A 19,100-nucleotide genomic window follows, 5' to 3' on the forward strand; every position below is an offset into this window, starting at 1 on the left:
GATTTACATGATCTCATGGTCATAAGGACTAGGTAACTATGTATCGAAAGCTTATAGCAAATAACTTAATGACGAGATCTTATGCTACGCTTAATTGGGTGTGTCCATTACATCATTCACACAATGACATAACCTTGTTATTAATAACATCCAATGTTCATGATTATGAAACTAATCATCCATTAATCAACAAGCTAGTTTAAGAGGCATACTAGGGACTTCTTGTTTGTCTACATATCACACATGTACTAATGTTTCGGTTAATACAATTCTAGCATGATATATAAACATTTATCATAAACATAAAGATATAAATAATAACCACTTTATTATTGCCTCTAGGGCATATCTCCTTCACTCCACACCCCTGAACCCAAGAAATTAAGCCAAGTTCAAAACATGCTTTGAGAAAAACCACATATGCATGTCACATGTCAACACGTAATTTTCCTTCTCAGGCAACAAATACTTGCTGAAAACACATCATTTCATACAGAACTTAGGTCTGAACTGTAACATCACTTCATACCGTGAACTGTAATTCTATACCTTTATATGTTACAGATTTTGTAATTCTAAGCTGAAAAAACATGAGGTTAAACCAAATGTAGTTAGTTTCAAGTTTCCAAAAAAAGAATGGTGTATTGACTAAAACAACAGTGAATCAGTTCTCAGATTTCCTAATTCCTAATTATTTTAGTGTGTGAAGGTTCCGGCTGCAAGCCTGCAACCTCAAAAGACTAATGCTACCAAACCAAATCTCAAAACATGCAGCTGAGCACAGAACAATAGCCCAGGACAAGGATACCAAATCCAAGATTCTGCAAAGCGCAAGAGTAGAAGCGAGGAGAGAAATATGAGTCAAGTAGCATATGGTAAAGCAGGGCAGCACCAAACGAAAGAAACACACCTGAATACCAGTAAACAAAATAAAATAGCCACTGCAACCAAGCCTTCGTGCATCTGATCAGAACCCTCGTCGGATGCTGCTTCTCCATATAATATCTACACAAATTGAATAAGATACACCTTATCTTTTTTTATAGGAAACAAGCACTGAGCACAGACTTAACGAGACTCACGAGAGCAGCATCAAGAGAAGGACCTCATGGTGGCGCGCGTGTGGAAGGCACTGTGATGTCCGCGCTACGTCCATGCCCCGTGCCACTCCTGTCCTCTTTACCTCCAGGAGCAATCCCTCACTGCTCAAAGCGATGCAAATATGTATAAAATCAGATACAGTACCAACTTTCTCATCGGCAAATATGTATTATCAGTTTACATTTATTTTTGTACAGCTTACAGGCATCTTTCTAGACTACAAATGAACACATTCAGTCAGAAAAGCAAGTCAATATTATAAGAAAATTTTAGCATGAGAAAATGTGTGCAATTGGCTTTACGCAGAAAAATTGCTTTTTAGATGTCATCCTGTGGTTTTCCATGTCATGTTCTGCAGGATCCCACCATTTATACTGACACGGTTTCTTGGAGTCTCATCCATAGCATTTCCCTCTTGTTTCATGGAGGGTGTTGCTGTAGGCTCTTACATGTTCTGCACATCTTGTTAGTATCAATTCTGGATTGGGGTCAAATACATTAGTACGTGCATAGCTATAACGTAACCAACAATGTTACCCTCGGAAGGTGTTCATTTAGGTGAATATATGTAGGATAATATCATGATGCAAAACTCAAAATATGAGCTGCAATCAGATAAATCTGGGGTCATTAAAGTATGAACTGCAATCAGACAGACATGAACTTGCCATGGGTAATCAGGAATAAAGGGGCAAAAAGGAGAATGCTCAAATTCAGTATAACTATGGGATGCAACCTCATGCGTGTGAACTAAATCACAAAGACGCAGCTATGAATTTTTTTGCTAGAAAAAAGGACAATGATTTGGTGGAGAGTACATCAGATCTAGCAAATAATACATACATGCAAGCACATGACCTGACCAACTAAAAAGCCAAAGGTGAGGTAAATCTGCAATAGAAAAGGGGATAAAGAGGTTCAGGAAGATCTTTAGTACTAACCTTTTGGCACGATCTTGATCGGGAGGAAGATGAGAGGTGGTGCAGGAAGTCCTGGAAGCATGTAGATGGAGAATACTTCAAATCCTAATACCAACTAAAAAGGCCAAGGGTGACGTAAATTTGCTATAGAAATAGGGATAAAGATAGGGCTCAAGAGGATATGGAGTACTAACCTTTTGGCACAGTCCTGGAAGAAAGTATGGTGCCCGCCGCCTGCCTGAGCAGCGCCAATTCACCCTCGGCGCACAGGCAGCAAGGAGGGCGCGGCGGATCCTCCTCCCTGTGAGACTCCCACTTCGTCTGCAATGGCACGTTCAGCAGCCTAAGGACCTAAGAAACGAAAATAAAAAGCGTGTAGGTTGGATTCGTTGAACCATTACTGATGGGTACACAGGGTACCAGCCGCCGCCGACCTCTCCTCGCTCGGGCACGCTCGCTGTCGCTCAAAATATAGTGCCATATGTAAATAAAGAACACACCAAGATAGGCATAATGAACATAATTGCACTGAAGTCGACAGCCCAGTGTCCATCGTCCGCTTGCAGAGCAGAGTGTTGAGCAAGGGCTCGCCTCAATGATATTAATATGGTCTCTTCTGTAACCTCTGCACTATCTGCAAGCTTGATGGCTGGAAGATCCACGAGAAGATGCTTTTGTTTTGCATACTGCAATAGATCATAGTAGAAAGTGAGAATATTACGGTATATATGCTATACTTATTGAAGTATAGATTGTATATTAAGATAACAAACAGTAAAACGGGAAAGAAAAATCGTAGTGAGGTAGACTATAATAAGTAAGCAGTATGAAGATTGTCCCTTATCCTAGTAAGGTACAGAAAAGAAACATTTGCCTATGTGAAAAACAGACTGCTGAATTTCTGCATGGTTTCATTTGTTATTTTTTATACTGGTCAGTCGAAAGTTGGAGCGGTGAGTTTTCCGGTCGTTGTATCACTGGGCGCGCGACACCAACTGCTATCGCAAAAATGATGTCTATGAGTTGTTAAGGACTCTGAACAGAGTTAATTAAGAGAAGTACTGCAAAGATTCCAAAGATCAGATGGCAAAAGGCAATTTCTGGCCAACCAAACTCACGGGGACGCCGTAATTAATGCGGCGTGGCGGCCGTGCCGATGGCTCGGGCTGCAGTCGACAGATCCGCGGCGGCGTCTGTTCGATCTTGATGGAGAGGACGGCTGTAGCGAGGAAACCAAAATGGAACTGAACGCTTACCTATCCCTTGCAAGATCTTGAGAGAGAAAAGAGACGAGCCGCCGCCGGCCCGTTCCTGCCCTGCTCGATCTGAGCAGAAAGGCGAGGAAGAGACGCGGGAGTCGGCGTTGACTTCACACCGGCGGAGACGTGCGCGACCAGTGGTGATCTGGAGGAGCCGCGACGGCAGCGTCTACTCTTCGCACGGCGACTCCCGCAACCGGTGGTGACCGGCGCTCCACGCAGCAGCACCCCGCGGCCGCTCTCCGGCGGCGCCCGCGTTCCCTCCTCGCTCACGTCGGCAGGTGGGTCAGGATGGGAGTGGCGGCTGGGGATGGAGGCGGAGTGGCGGACGAATGAGGCTTCGGGCGAGAACCCTAGCGGAATTGGTCGCCTCTGTCTCGAGCCGCGCGTACACAAAGAAAGGCTACGCAAACGAGCTGTTCTGGCTGTCTCTTCCTGTCGGCTCCACACCTGGTTGGGCCCAATTGTCATGCATTCATTTGCAGAAAGCTGGTGACGAAAAAATTACCGCAATGGATGGCTGAGGTGAAAAGCGGGAGTGAATCGCTTGCATCCAACGGTGGACGAACGTTTGCCCCTCTCAGGTGCCTTGGTTGGCCGGGTAGTCTAGGAACATTTATAGGAGAAATTGTCTGAAATATATTCAGAACTTCTTCATGGTAAAAGTCTGTTATCTGATGATCAAACGATGGCGATGTTTTGTGCACTGGTTTCTTGTTGGAGGCATCGTTTATAGGAGAACATTTTTTACTCCGGTTGTGGCCATTGGTGGTTGTAGTTTTTGATGCTTCACTGTTCAGTTCGGCTGGATTTTTTTATTTTCGTTCGGCTGTGTGCATCCTTGATGTATTTTGATATTATGTTGTCGCAGAGGGTAGGTGTAATTACCATCTACTTGGTATTACTATATTTTCTTTATCAAAAAAATAGAATTCAGAACTACTATGCAATTGATTTGAGGTACCGAGGTAAAACAATCACATATATATGGTTCTTACATATTGATTTGAAGTGAAGGGTTATTCAGTTTGGCATTGTCTAAGGATCTCAAGATGCAAGGAGATACTCAAGCACCCAGAGTAGGACCAACGAACTATGCATGACCAGGCGACACCACAAGTATGCAGCAGGAATAGTCGCATAGACGCATGGTGGCCTGAGATGTAGCTGTTATGCATGGAGTTCTAAGCTTTTGATGCGATTGCAAACTGATAAGAATTGGGAACAAATTGTATGCCTGACTGCTCTGCTTGTATCACAGATTCACAGCACGTTGCATTGCCACCTAATTTTATTTGTCCGATTGTTTTGATGTTACTTGTGACTGAATGAACTGCTGGTCCGACGACTAGCTGTTGAAATTTTGGTGCTACGGGTCATGGTTTTGTCTGAATACATCGCATCGTTGAGCTATGTTTACCTAGTGTTTGCGAAAACTGGGTCTGCGAGAGATACATCTAAAAGATCAGCAAGATCCTTGATCGTATCGGGGTATGGTGTCACCAATATTATGCTTGGATATGTATCACATGATATGTTGCAACAACACTTCGCGCTCAAATTAAAAATTTGAGCAATCAACAATCATGATAATAATTGTGTGCATCCGTGAAGACCCAGGGGTTTGTCTACTTTCCAAAAAAAAAAGAGGCACAAGTCTATACCACCCACGTTACATACTCCTGACTATTGAGTGGTGCTTAGAGAACGTGGCAATGAGACTCTCATCTCCTGGAACTCTTGGCAGCCCTCGGCGCCGATCTCTATGAAGGCTGCCACGAGGGTCGGTATCACGTTGGCTAGAGCAAGCTTGAACCCAACCGAGCAAGGTCGCTCCCTGCTCACCACGGTGGCATTGTCATCTCCCAAGACTGTTTCATCAACACATCCTTTCAAATACGTCTCGCAAGTCGTGAGCACCAACCTCCCCCGGCGGCGGAAGTGGTCCTTTACGAACCCCTCGAATTCTTGGGGTGGCCGGCGTAGCAGGTGGAGCATGCTCCGGAGGGTGAGAAGATAAGCGTTCTCGTTGTAGGGCAGCGCGTTGCGGTGGCCGAATGGTGTACCTACTAGGGTCTCATAGCCATCTTCGTTGTAATAAGGTTGGTCGTTAAGGACGAGGCCCTGGATGGACACAAGGACTTGGAGGAGGCTCGACGCCGCCGGTGACCACACCTCAGTTCCCTCGCCGCCATACGTGTTGAGCAGGCTGAGGCACACTGTGCCGGACTCATAGAGGTTTGGATTGAGACGTAGACCGAAGGAGTGGTAGTAAACCTGGGGTGGCACGGCCGGGTAGGACGGGGGCAGCTGGAGGTCGAAGAAGAATAGCCCGTCCTGGTATGGCGTCCCGCGCGCACCGACCATCACTGCCCGGAGAAGGTCCATCCGGTCCTCGAAAGCACGCACATAGATGGTCTCTGCAAATAAAGAAGTAGTTGGTTGGTTGGAACATGGACACAACATACCTGCATGGTATAACTATGAAAAATATTTCCGACTGCTACCTGGCAAGTTTTTTTCTAGAATTTTCCATTCCTTTTGTACCGTCTTAAGCCAACGCTTTCCACGGCGAGCACCCTGTATTTGGTGAAATAAACGTAGTGTTGGTTATGCAATGCCTAATTTGAGCTCACATATTAACTCATCAACCCAAGTGCAAAAAAACCAAAGGATATCATAATTAAGCATGTGGACCGATAGCATGCCTGCATTTGGAGACAAATACCTCGTCTGCGCTGTCAATGTAATGGTGATCCGGAGGGCTATGCAGTATATCAAAATGTGAGAAACAGAAAGATAGGTCGCCACTGATAGCATCTGTAGCAATCTTTTCCTCTCCCGCTCCAAGGTTCTCCTTGGTGGCTACAGGTGACTTCGAACGTGGGAACCACGACAGAGACCATATTGTCACAAACCCCTTACCCCGGGACAACACTTCGCCGGTAAATCGAAGCAAATACCAGATGAAAGAACTGAACCGGCCTTTAAACGTCCCTGGCGTCTTGTCTTCGTTGGCTTCACCACTGTCGCTCTCAGCATCGCCATCCTCTGCTGGGTTGCATTGATCATTGTCCTACAATAAGATAAGCCGTGTCAACTGGTGAATGCTCTTCTCCCGGAACAGTTAGCTAGTACAAATACATATATTATGTTGACACAGAGAAAATTGTTTGGTGTCGAGCGGGTGTGCTTGGTAGAACTGCGTAGAGGCAGTACAAATGATGGATGAATAAATACCGTGTCGGCGGCGGTTGGTTCTTCAGGTTCCTCCGTGCTGCTGTCCTCATCTATTTCTTCATTTGGTGATACCATGTAGTCGTCCTGGTAGGCAACAACGATCTCATGGAGCAACACCTGCAGCATGCTCTATCAAGGTCAACAACAACACTAAAGAGCTGAGTACGATGGGAGTGTCCGAGTCCTAGTGGACCCAGACGTTTCCTGGAAGTAAAATAACATGTTTAGAGTTTCAGTATAGTCTGAAAAGGCCACAAGTATATATATGACCATGTGATCTATATATTTCAGCAAAAAGGAAAAAAATCGAACACACATGCATGAACGGATATGTGGATCTTTAACAGAAAAGGTGCATCCATTGCAAATCCACACAATTTGAGTACTATTTTCTCTACCCTAAATTTTTTCATGATACCCACAACTGTAGGCATATACACGTACCGTTGAGATGCTACTGTCGCCCCACTTGACTTGCACATGGCCATCAGGAAGGTCAATAACACGTCCCACCCAGGAAAGATCGGCATTTTTCTTCGTGTTGCTCCATGACTGTACTGATGTTCCGCGGTCAGATGATCTTGATGGAAGGAGTCGAACAACAATATCTCCTAGGTTAGGAAGGTCGTCAGGATGCAGTTCCAAATCGTAGGCGCTCACGGTCTCATTGCACTCGACCTCCCTATCCTCGCTAGGGCACGCCGTGGCCTTGAACCATGACACATTTACTGTCTGGTCCCTACAACAAACAGTCCTCACGACACCAACACGCCTTGCCGGTTTGGTACTACCATCTAAAGTAATGTCATCGTTGATGGTACTAGCGGTTGCGCCGCCGTCGAGAAATGCACTGTCAACCACGTGGTGACCAGGTAGAAAGTCTTGGTCGTTGATGATGTGCAAAGGGACCATGGACTCCGATGGCACGCCATGTTGTTGTGTGCCGTCCTGCCACAACACGTCGACATAGGTGTGGGTCTTGGCGACGTTCATGGGCAGCTCCAGCTTATCCAAGCATGCATCGTGCTGTCGCTCTTCCTCCTGTTGAGGATCATGAGCAAAAGCTATTTCACCATGGGCCGAACCGGGCTCGGTAAAGAAGCAGCGGTCAGCTGGCGCCCAGCCGCAATTGTTGTAAGCCACGCAGAAGAAGGTCAAGTCATGAGGGTTTTGGTAAGCCGGAGGAGCGGATTCCTCGACAAGCAGCCGGTCGGTGCCGCAATGTGTCGAGGCGATCCAATGGACGAGTACACCGGACATCTCCACCTTCACGACCGTGCCTATGGCTACATCGCGGTCGGCGTGCCAGTGCTCACGAAGCCACCTGGCGTCCTTGAAAACAGTACTTGGGCCGACCCGCAGCCCCGGGTAGAAACAACTGTTCCTCCGAGGGAGGTGTTAGGAAACGTGATCGTATGTGACACGTTTAGATATCTAGTCCTAGTCAAATACGTTGTATGCCTAGCACCGCCTGTACCTCCTATATATGTGAATCAATAGGGAGCTCGTGTGTATCCGAGTAGTCCCAAAGAATATACTACCTGATCAGATTATCGATTTTACATGGTATCAGGCCGCCTCTTCCGCCTGTAACCCTAGATCGCGACTCCATCCATTGTCGCCGCCGAAGGTTCGTCGTCTGCCATGGCGTCATCATCTACGACGCCGTCGCTGAGCCTTGGCGCTCCTCCGCGTGAGCTCCTCACGCGTGAGAACTACCCCACCTGGCGCTCTCAAGTTCTGCCCGCCATACGGGGCGCCATGCAGATGGGTCTTCTCGATGGGACAGACCCTGCGCCTCCTACTGAGATCGTCGACGTTCCTGCTGATCCAGCGAACGGAACCCCTGCCAAGATGAAGGTCAATCCTGCATATGCATCTTGGATCTCTCGCGACCAGCTTGTTCTCTCTTATCTGCTTCAAGCCCTTCACCCCAAAGAAGTTCTCCCTCATGTTCATCGGCTTGAGACATCTGCCGGGGTTTGGCGCGCCCTCCAACAGATGTTTTCCGCCCAAAGCGAGGCTCGGGTTGATAATCTGTTGGTTGCTCTCGCCAACACAAAAAAACTGCAGTCGTCTACGTCTGAGTATCTTGCCAAGATGCAAGGTTTTGCTGATGAACTCGTCGCCGCCGGACATCCGCTCCAGGACCGTCAGCTTGTCTCCTATATTTTGGCCGGCCTTGGGAAAGACTACAACTCCCTTGTTGCAGCACTCGGCGTGGCGGCCACGCCCCTCACGTTGAGCATGCTCTATTCTCAGCTGCACGCCTACGATCAACGTCAACTTCTTCTTGATGGCCCTGCTCCGCCCGATTTTGAGTCTTCGGCTAACGCCGCCTCCAAACAGGGGCGCCCTCGCTCCGACTACTACAACAACTCCTACAGCAACAATTACAATGGACGACCCCGTGATCGTGGTGATCGTCGAGATGAGCGACGTGACGATCGTGGCGATCGTCGTGACAATCGCACTTACAATCAAGGACGAGGCGGTGGCCGTGGACCTCCCGGAGGGGGACGTGGTCGTGGCCGAGGACGTCGCCGCACAACCCCATGGGTGGACGTTACTTGTCAGATATGCAGCAAAGAAGGCCATTATGCCAAAGATTGCTGGTCAAGATACTCACACGAAGAGGACTATGGTGACAAGGAAATACATGCCGCATACGGCGTGGATACAAACTGGTACCAGGACTCCGGTGCCACACATCACATTACCAGCGAGCTCAACAATCTGACTCTCCGGGACAACTATAGAGGCTATGACAAGGTCACCTCCGCCAATGGACAAGGTATGAGTATTTCACATGTTGGTCATTCAATAATTCATAACCCTACTCAAAATTTTCGTCTTCGCAATATTCTTCATGTTCCACATGCCTCCAAAAATCTTCTTTCTGTCCATCGATTCACTCTCGATAATGGTGTTTTTATCGAGTTTCACCCCTTCTTCTTTTTGATTAAGGATCAGGTCACCCGGAAAATCATTCATAGAGGACGGTGTGTTGGAGGCCTTTACCCGTTGATTTCGTCCTTGGTGTCTCCCGGATCTTCCAAGCATGCTTTTGCCGTCTCCAAGCCATCCCAGTCCCAGTGGCACAGTCGTTTAGGGCACCCTTCATTAGCTATTGTTATGCAAATTCTAGGCAAACATAATCTTCCTTGTGTTCGTGATACTACTAGTATGTTAGTTTGTGATTCATGTCAGAAAGCTAAGAGCCATCAGCTCCCTTATCCTATATCATCTAGTGTTTCTACTGTTCCTCTACAGCTAGTCTTTTCTGATGTATGGGGACCTGCACCCACTTCTGTTGGTCGTCATAATTATTATATTAGCTTCATTGATGATTATAGCAAATTCACTTGGATCTACTTACTCAAACACAAGTCTGATGCCTTAGCTGCTTTTATAACCTTTCAGAAGCTTGTTGAGCGCAAATTCAACAGAAAAATTTTAACTGTTCAATCCGATGGGGGGGGGTGAATACATCAAAATAAACTCCTTCCTTCAAACACAAGGGATTGCTCATCTTATGTCCTGTCCCCATGCTCACCAACAAAATGGTGCTGCTGAGAGGAAACACCGCCACATTGTTGAAGTCGGTCTATCCCTGTTAGCACATGCCGCCATGCCTCTAAAATTTTGGGATGAAGCTTTTCTCACTGCCGCATATCTTATAAATATGCTTCCTAGCAAAGTCCTCAACAATGACACCCCTATGCATCGTCTTCTTGGAACACATCCCAACTATTCATCTCTTCGTGTCTTTGGCTGTGCATGTTGGCCCAACCTTCGCCCCTATAATAAGCGCAAACTTGCTTTCCGCTCCACACAATGTGTCTTTCTTGGCTACAGTCCTCGTCACAAAGGGGTAAAGTGTCTTGAGGTCTCCACTGGGCGAGTTTACATATCCCGTGATGTAGTTTTTGATGAGGCAGTTTTCCCGTTTAAATCCCTTCATCCTAATGCTGGTGCCCTTCTACGCAAACAAATTCTACTTCTTGACCCTTCACTTCATAATTTTGAGGAGGGGGGTGCTATTATTGATGATCATTGTGTGCCAAATACTCATGCTTCTAATCCTTCCTCTAGTCGTGTTTCTCCAGTGCAGGGTGATACAGCACTTCCAGCTCGAGCAGCAGGTGAAAATTCTGCTCAAAATGATGCTCATAGCAGATCATATGACACTTTTGAAGATTCAGGAGAAACGGACGGAAATTCACTTTCCGGGGAAGATTCTCTGCCAAGATCTTCATTGGGATCGCCGCTGATCGCCTCGGATCAGGCGCTGTCGGAGCCGTCTCGAGCGTCAGACGGCCGTGCGCGGGCGCGTGAGCTGTCGCCGGCCCTGCGGTCCCCCTCCAGATCCTCTGCGCGTGAAGTTCCGTCTCCACCATCTCGCTCCACGCCATCGGCCACACCCTCGGCCGCACAACGCAGCGGGTCATCTGCTGCATCACCAGCGACACCGTCTGTGTCTGGCAGTCCTGCCGATGACCCCAGCTCGGCAGAAGGATCTTCTGCGCCACGCGCGCCTGCCCCTCCCCCTCGTGTGTCTACTCGACCCGCTACACGGGCTTCTCGAGGGATTGTTCAACCTAAAGAGTATACTGACGGCACGGTACGCTGGTTGCTCTCATGTACTACAGATGAACCAGCCAATCTTTCAAATGCATTGGAGGATCCAAATTGGCGTGGTGCTATGGATGAAGAGTTCAATGCACTTCAGCAAAACAAAACCTGGAGGTTAGTTCCTCCACGTCACAGCAAAAACATCATTGACTGTGTGTGGGTCTATAAGGTCAAAAGAAAGGTTGATGGTACCATTGATCGATATAAGGCACGTTTGGTTGCCAAAGGTTTCAAACAGAGATACGGTATTGACTATGAAGATACTTTTAGTCCAGTTGTCAAAATTGCCACCGTTCGTCTAGTTTTGGCATTAGCTGTGTCCAGAGGATGGAGTCTACGACAGTTGGATGTTAAGAACGCGTTTCTCCATGGCGTTCTGGAAGAGGAAGTCTATATGCGACAGCCGCCTGGGTATGAAGACAGGTTGAGACCAGACTATGTCTGCAAACTGGACAAGGCTTTGTATGGTCTCAAACAAGCACCACGAGCATGGTATGCTCGGTTAAGCACCAAGTTGGTTGCTCTTGGTTTTGTTGCTTCAAAATCTGACATGTCCCTGTTTATTTATCGCAAGCGTCGTGTCACTATTTATATGCTGATTTATGTTGACGATATAATTGTTGCAAGTTCGTCACAAGCTGCGACAGATGCTCTACTGAAGGATCTCAGTCATGAGTTTGCACTTAAGGATCTTGGTGATCTGAATTTCTTCTTGGGCATTGAGGTGAAGAAGGTTGATAACGGCATTGTACTCAGCCAAGCAAAATATGCTCAAGATATCCTTACACGTGTTGGCATGGTTGGCTGTTCTGGTGTTGCTACACCACTGTCCTCCTCAGAGAAAATTACTGCCAGGCAGGGAACATTACTTGGTCCAGAAGATAGTACCAAATACCGCAGTATAGTTGGTGCATTACAGTATCTTACTCTTACTCGTCCGGATATCTCATATGCAGTTAATAAAGTCTGTCAGTATCTACATGCTCCCACTACAGTACACTTGACTGCAGCTAAACGTATTCTCAGATACGTCAAGCATACTATCACGGTTGGTCTTACTTTTCAGCAGTCATCCTCCATGTTAGTCAGTGCTTTCTCCGATGCAGATTGGGCAGGAGATGTTGATGATCGTCGGTCCACGGGGGGATTTGCAGTCTTTTTTGGACCAAATCTGATTTCCTGGAGTGCTAAAAAGCAGTCTACAGTCTCCAGGTCTAGCACTGAAGCAGAATATAAATCTGTAGCAAATGCAACAGCTGAGGTGATCTGGGTGCAGTCATTACTTAATGAACTAGGTGTTAAGTTGACACAGAAGCCGTGCTTATGGTGTGACAATTTGGAAGCTACTTACTTGTCAGCAAATCCAGTCTTTCATGCTAGAGCAAAGCACATTGAGATTGATTTTCACTTTGTCCGAGAACGAGTGTTAAAGAGACAGCTAGAGGTGAGGTTTATTTCCTCTAGAGATCAAGTAGCAGATGGGTTCACAAAGCCATTGTCTGTAAGAGCATTTGAAGACTTCAAGCATAATCTCAACTTGTCTAAGTTGTGATTAAGGGAGGGTGTTAGGAAACGTGATCGTATGTGACACGTTTAGATATCTAGTCCTAGTCAAATACGTTGTATGCCTAGCACCGCCTGTACCTCCTATATATGTGAATCAATAGGGAGCTCGTGTGTATCCGAGTAGTCCCAAAGAATATACTACCTGATCAGATTATCGATTTTACAGGAGGTAATGGTGGTTCTTGTATTCCGCTGCTACTCGTAGCATCATCTCCGCGTCGGCGACCATGCAGACGGCGCCGTCGTCGAATGACACCGTGACGTCGACGGACACATCGGCGACCTGCCCGAGCCACGGCCCGGAGACGACCAGGTCGCCGAGGACGAGCGCCCTGACGCGCCGCAGGCGAGACGGCGACACGCCGCTGAAGGCCTCAACCACTTCGCCGCGCTCGTCGAGCTTGACCAGGTCGAGCACGCTGGTGGCGCCGGTGACGACACCGATCTGGCCGCCCTCGTCGGACGCCGAGGCGACCACCTGGGCGATGTTCAGGTAGCTCCTGTCAATGACGGTGAGGTCGCTGGCCTTCTTGGTCACCACGGAGTTGTCCAGGCGGAGAATCTGGAACGTGTCCACCACGGTGCCCTCGACCTCAACTACGCCGCGGTCGCGGAGCCCGGGCCCGAAACTCACCAGATCGTGCTGGTGGATGTCTGGACTTGCCGTCACCACTTCCATCTTGAGCTTTCCTCTGAGTTCGATCGACGACCTCGTGAATTTTAGATTGGTCGTACGTAGTGTAGAAGATCGATCGACCAGACACCAGACGCCGGTGTATATAGACCGGTGTCCTGCTGGGTTATATATGTTACACGTACCTAACGCATAAGATGGTGTTTCTTTGACGTGATCCAACACATCTCTACAAATTACGATGAACAAATATATAAGGAAAATTTCAGGTGAGTTCTGTTTGAACTCTAAATAAAAAGAAACATGAAGGACATGTACATGGCATGCAACCACCGGTGTCCTATCGCGCGTGGCCGCAAGAATTCATCATTTTTCGCGAAAACACAAAAGATTTACGTTTCGATGCATTGATAGATAAAGAAAGTTAGATATGTACATGCCCCTCCGAAGAGGGACCAACACCCTGCGCTACAACTCGACCCAACAGAGGAGACCCTATCCTAGGGGAGTAACCGGCGAACACTCCGGGCTCCCACGTGCTCCCATTGCCGCGCCTCTGTCCTGATGTCGCTGAATAAGGAGGGCACCGAGGGCTATGCATTTGAAAGTGCATAAAGCCCCCATGTGTGGTTTTGGTAATTAATGACAATCCCTATGGACTAATGGTTGCATTGAGTTATATGTGTAGGAGTTGTCCATAGGAAATTCTTGAGCCATAAGTTGGCGTCAAGGTTGCAATACGAAGAAATGAGATGCAAGTTCAAGATGGCGTCAAGGTTGCAATATGAAGAAATGAGGTGCAAGTTCAAGATGAGTCAACTTGAAGAGCTCACATGCTTGAAGCTTGCCATTCATATGTGTCCATGGATATGTAAAGTTGCACCGAAGAAGAAGCTCATCCATAGTGGAGTAGGGGGGCAATCCGCATCTTCATCGACCAAGCACACTCAAGAACGGTGTTTCATCTTGTTGCGGTCAAGATCATCATCATCGAGCTAAAGTGGAAGGCACTATGTTAAGGTTTGCTCTTGATAGGGTTTCTTTATTACCGGTCTCGTGGTTTAGTTGGGAGACCGGTTGATAGGATAGTGGTCGTACTATCAAGGGGCTCTCGAGTGAGTAACTCGATCGTATCGTTCGGAGTGCGGTCAAACCTTTGCATCCTTGCATTATCTTTCTTGGTTGTATTTGGATCTTATCCATGTGGTGTTTTAGAGCTTGTGGTTATTTCCATGACAAGCTCTAGTTCATCGAAAATGGATTTCGGGTTTATCACTTGTTGCGTTTTCGATATCGGCGATTTTCCCGGTTTCTCGTATTGAGAAGTTTAACTCTAAAAATAATAGAAAATCATCCCCAACTAGTTTCCATATTTTCACTCTTTGTTGGGGTAGCTCTTGTTGTCCTCTTTCCAACAAAATCGGTTTAATGTCGATCGGAGTTTCCAAACTCTAGTTATTGATTTTCTAAGTTTGCCCAAAGAGAGAAGTTTGGGCTGGCCGGTAGTACCGCCTGAGCACGGCCGGTAGTACCGCCCGTGCACGGCCGGTAGTACCGGAAAAGAGGCTGAGCCTCACAGATGGTTTCCAGGGAGTTTGGGGTGCTCGGCGGTACCTCGGCCGATACCTCGGCTGGAGGCTCCGGCCTCCCCCTCCCGGCCCGCAGCTCCATCGCCTCGCTCTCCCTCACGCGCGCAGCACACACGAGCGGTAGTACCGCCCCTAGCTGGTCGGTACTACCGGCCCCAAGTCGAGGCAACCCCAACGGGCAGAAATTTGGGGGCCTCCCTTTTAAGTCTTTCTCCCCCCATCTTTCTTGAGTTGCTCCTCCTTCTTCTCCTCTCTCTCAAGCCTCTCTCTCCTCCATTGTTGTTGACCTTTTGAAGCTTGAGATCTTTCTCCCCTTCACATGATTCTTGCATCTATTTGAGAGAAAGATTGAGGGGGTCTAGATCCACACTTTGACCAAACCAAATCATCTCTTTGTGAATGAATCTTTGGGATCTAGATCTTGGAGATTTTTGTGTTCTCCTCTTTGTTCTTCCTCTCGTATCCCCCCAATAGCTTTAGTAGCTTTGTTGGAATTTGAGAGTGAACGATAGGATCATCTTTGTGGTGTTCTTGCCATTGCATTTGGTGCATCGGTTTGGCTTCTCCGCGGTGATACGTGGAGGTGAAAGTTCGTGAGATATTCACTTCGGGAGCTTGTTCCCGGAGCTTGTTCCTCTTGGGTCTTTGGAACCTAGACGGCTTAGTGGTCTTTGTGGTGTTCTTGGGGACTCCAATTAAGGTGTGGATATTCTTCAAGGGCAAGGCCTTTGTGGCGATTTATTGGGAGCCTCCAATTTAGTTGTGGAGATAGACTCAAGCTTTGTGCGGGTTCGGTGACCACCCTAAGGTTCCATAGTGGATCGAGGACATCCCTTTTGGTGGTAATTCTCGAGGAGAATACGGTGGCCTTCGCGCATTTGGAGTGACTTGTCCTCCACACCGCTCCAACGGATAGTAGCACTCGCAAGAGTGTGAACTTCGGGATACATCGTTGTCTCCGCGTCACTTCGGTTATTCCTATACCCGAGATCTTTAGTTATGCACTTTACTTTGTGATAGCCGTCGTGCTTGAAGTTATATATCTTGCTATCACATAGTTGCTTGATTTGCTTAGCATAAGTTGTTGGTGCACATAGGTGAACCCTAGTTATATAGGTTTTGTGCTTGACAAATTAAACGCTAGTTTTATTCCGCATTTGTTAAGCCATATTCGTAAAAGTTTTAAACCGCCTATTCACCCCCCTCTAGGCGGCATCCGTGTCCTTTCAGCATTGTCGAAGATCACAGCGTTCCGATGCTTCCAGATCCACCATGCTATGAGCATGATGAGCGACGAGGTACCCTTGCGCAGCTGGCGGGGGGTAGTCCGCACCACCAGCGACCACCACTCCGCGAAGTCGCCCTCAGTAGGAGGTCCCGAGGTGCATCGGATCCACGAAAGGACCTCGAACCAGATCGTCCTGGAGAATGAGCACCCTGTGAGAAGGTGCGTCATGGTCTCCACGGACTGATCACAGAGCGGGCATCTGGGCGCATGCGCGAGGCCCCGACGCGCCAGCCTCTCACCCGTCCAACACCTGTCCAGACAGGCCAACCATATGAAGAACTTTACCCTCGGAGGCGCCCAGGACTTCCAGTTGAGCTCCCAAGATGCTGAGGTGATCGCACCCTGGAAAGGGCCTCATAACAGGAGTGGGAGGTGTACTGTCCAGCCGTCGTCCACATCCAGGTCATCCTATCTTATTTCGCCGATAGCTGGAACCCTCGTAGCCTGCCCCACAGCTGCACATACTGCCACAGTGTGAGGGCGCTTGGTGCTGCAGCTATGTATGGGATCTGTGTGCGATCAAGCAGCGCCTCGCGCACCGTGCGCACCTTCCTGCGTCGCTTAGGTACCAGCGCGTACACCTCCGGCACCATCTCTTTGATGGATCTGCTGTCCACCCACCGGTCCTCCCAGAAGAGGGCGGACTCTCCATTGCCCACCACAATCGAGGTGGATGGTCCAAAGATGTCCAGTGTCAACACACGGATTTTTAAGTCCAGATGCCTATTATGCCGTACATCGCAATCCCAGGAATAATGTTTTTGCGAGACATAATAGTAAGTAGCATAGAGTCATCATTTATTACAACACATACATGTCTTACAACCATAGATCACATGATCCAATATTACACAAATATATTGTTCAACAACACAAATAGTAGCGGAAGCGAAGTAGTAGTGGACTATCTATTCCACAGGCAACGCTTGACGTTAGAAGACGATCCTTGTTATCGTAGACGTCCTGTTGTCCGTCATCCTGATACTGTTGCTCTCCTTCAAAGTCTGGCATTTGAATAGCCAGGGCAAAGCCATGAGTACTTTTAAAGTACTTGCAAACAAATACTAATGTAATTACTTATTAAGTGTAATAAGGGGGTGCTAAGCTCTAGGTTTATTTGCATAAAGCCAAGTTTTAGTTTGATAAACATTTAGTAAAGCCTCATCAATTGCTAGACTAACTCAAGTGGGAACATTAGTGTCATTCCCACAAGTCATTGTGATTCAAGTTCATCCCACCTTTCAATTCACCATTCCTTTTTAAGATCAAATTCTGATAACGGAGACAGTATGGCCTTTCCAATCGTCCGTAACCGTGGACACGGCTATTCGAATAGGTTTAACACTCTGCAGAGGTTGTACTCTTGTGCCACAACTTTTGATTACATCTGTCGAGGATAACCCCGAATCATCGCAACTCAGTACGCGGATCATCAACCATAATCTTTCACTTATATATGTTAGTATAGGCACCTCTCCCCATGAGCTTGGCCTCCCGGTGAAAACCAACTGTTAACCCGGGAACTGCACAGGGCTTGGGCCGTACATTCACCTCATATTCACATCATCTCACACTTAACGGAGGCAGCCTCGGCGTAACCCCTATGATGCTTGTTAGAGGAAACCCATACTAAAATACACAAGTTTCTAGTTAAGCCCTACCCATAATCAGGTATTGTGGGGGTACTTGTATAATTGGAAGGGTATCGCATTCAAACCCAATCATCAGTTTTTATTTAAATTCACCAAGTCAACCATGTCACCTTCAACTTCATATTCTTTCAAAGTCATTTCACTTCACCATGTTCCCATCTAGAGTAGTCCATTTTATTGGATTAGCACTAACACTATTTCATGAGGGGTGCTATCTAGCTTTGATTTGTTCTAAGCTAACCTTGAATAATGTTCTACTCTAGACCAAGTGAATCATAAATCAAAAAGTACTTTGAAAGTAAATAAGCAAAAATAATTGCAAGGTAAAAACATGGGATAGGTAAGACATAAAATAAAGTGTGATGGTGCCTTGCTCTTGTTGAGCTATGCACTTGGTGTTTAGCAAGGGTTAGCTTGCCTTGAGCAGGGTAGTTGTCAAAGTTCTCCTCTTCTTCCTGGGAGTAGGCTTCCTCCTCTTGATACTCCTCGTTACTAGCGTCTATATACGAATACGAGGTATAAACACCAAACCAAACTCACATACTAAACTAAAACACACCAAAGATTCACACACTAATCGGATTAGTATCATATCAATCATGGCATGGTGGATTACTTGGTTGGTTCTTATTTAAAAGAAAAATAATTTTCTCTCATTATTCTTATTTTCTTTAATTTGTTATTTAAATCTTTAGAGAAAATAATTTCCTCTCATTAAATCTTATTAAGATTTAATCTCCTCAAATAATAATCAGGTATGAAATATAAGTTGACCAAGGTCAACATTCCATATCTATTATATGGGAGTATAATTTAATTGAAGTGCTACACTTCACACAATTTAATACTAACGTTTGAATGAATTAAAATCTCTAAGTAATAATAATCAGAGGTTCATTAGCCTAAGGTCATTTCCTCTGGTTGTATTACTTAGGATCAAGATTTAAATGAGAGAGTAGCTCTCATACCATTTATAGAATTTGTAATTCAAGATTTAAATGCACTAGTAATGGCTACATAGCCACTATTTTGATCTAGTCCATGATCATACAAACAACCTGTCTATATTATTGCATAATCAATTAGAGGACATACATTGTGATTTATTAGAGTTGGAATCAATTCAAAATCAATTATGGTTAAATTTTAAATAAAGTTTCAATTTGCAAAAGTCCCTGTCTTGTTATTTTTATCAGATTAATTCTACTTTGAAATT

General features: G+C 46.6%; 1 pseudogene; it reads right to left on the reverse strand.

The window, feature by feature from the left end:
* Positions 1 to 454: 454 nt before the first annotated feature.
* Positions 455 to 13,400, reverse strand: LOC127309836 (probable ubiquitin-conjugating enzyme E2 23; annotated as a pseudogene).
* Positions 13,401 to 19,100: the final 5,700 nt, after the last annotated feature.

Source organism: Lolium perenne, chromosome 6 (genome assembly GCF_019359855.2).
Source record: "Lolium perenne isolate Kyuss_39 chromosome 6, Kyuss_2.0, whole genome shotgun sequence".
Taxonomy (NCBI): domain Eukaryota; kingdom Viridiplantae; phylum Streptophyta; class Magnoliopsida; order Poales; family Poaceae; genus Lolium; species Lolium perenne.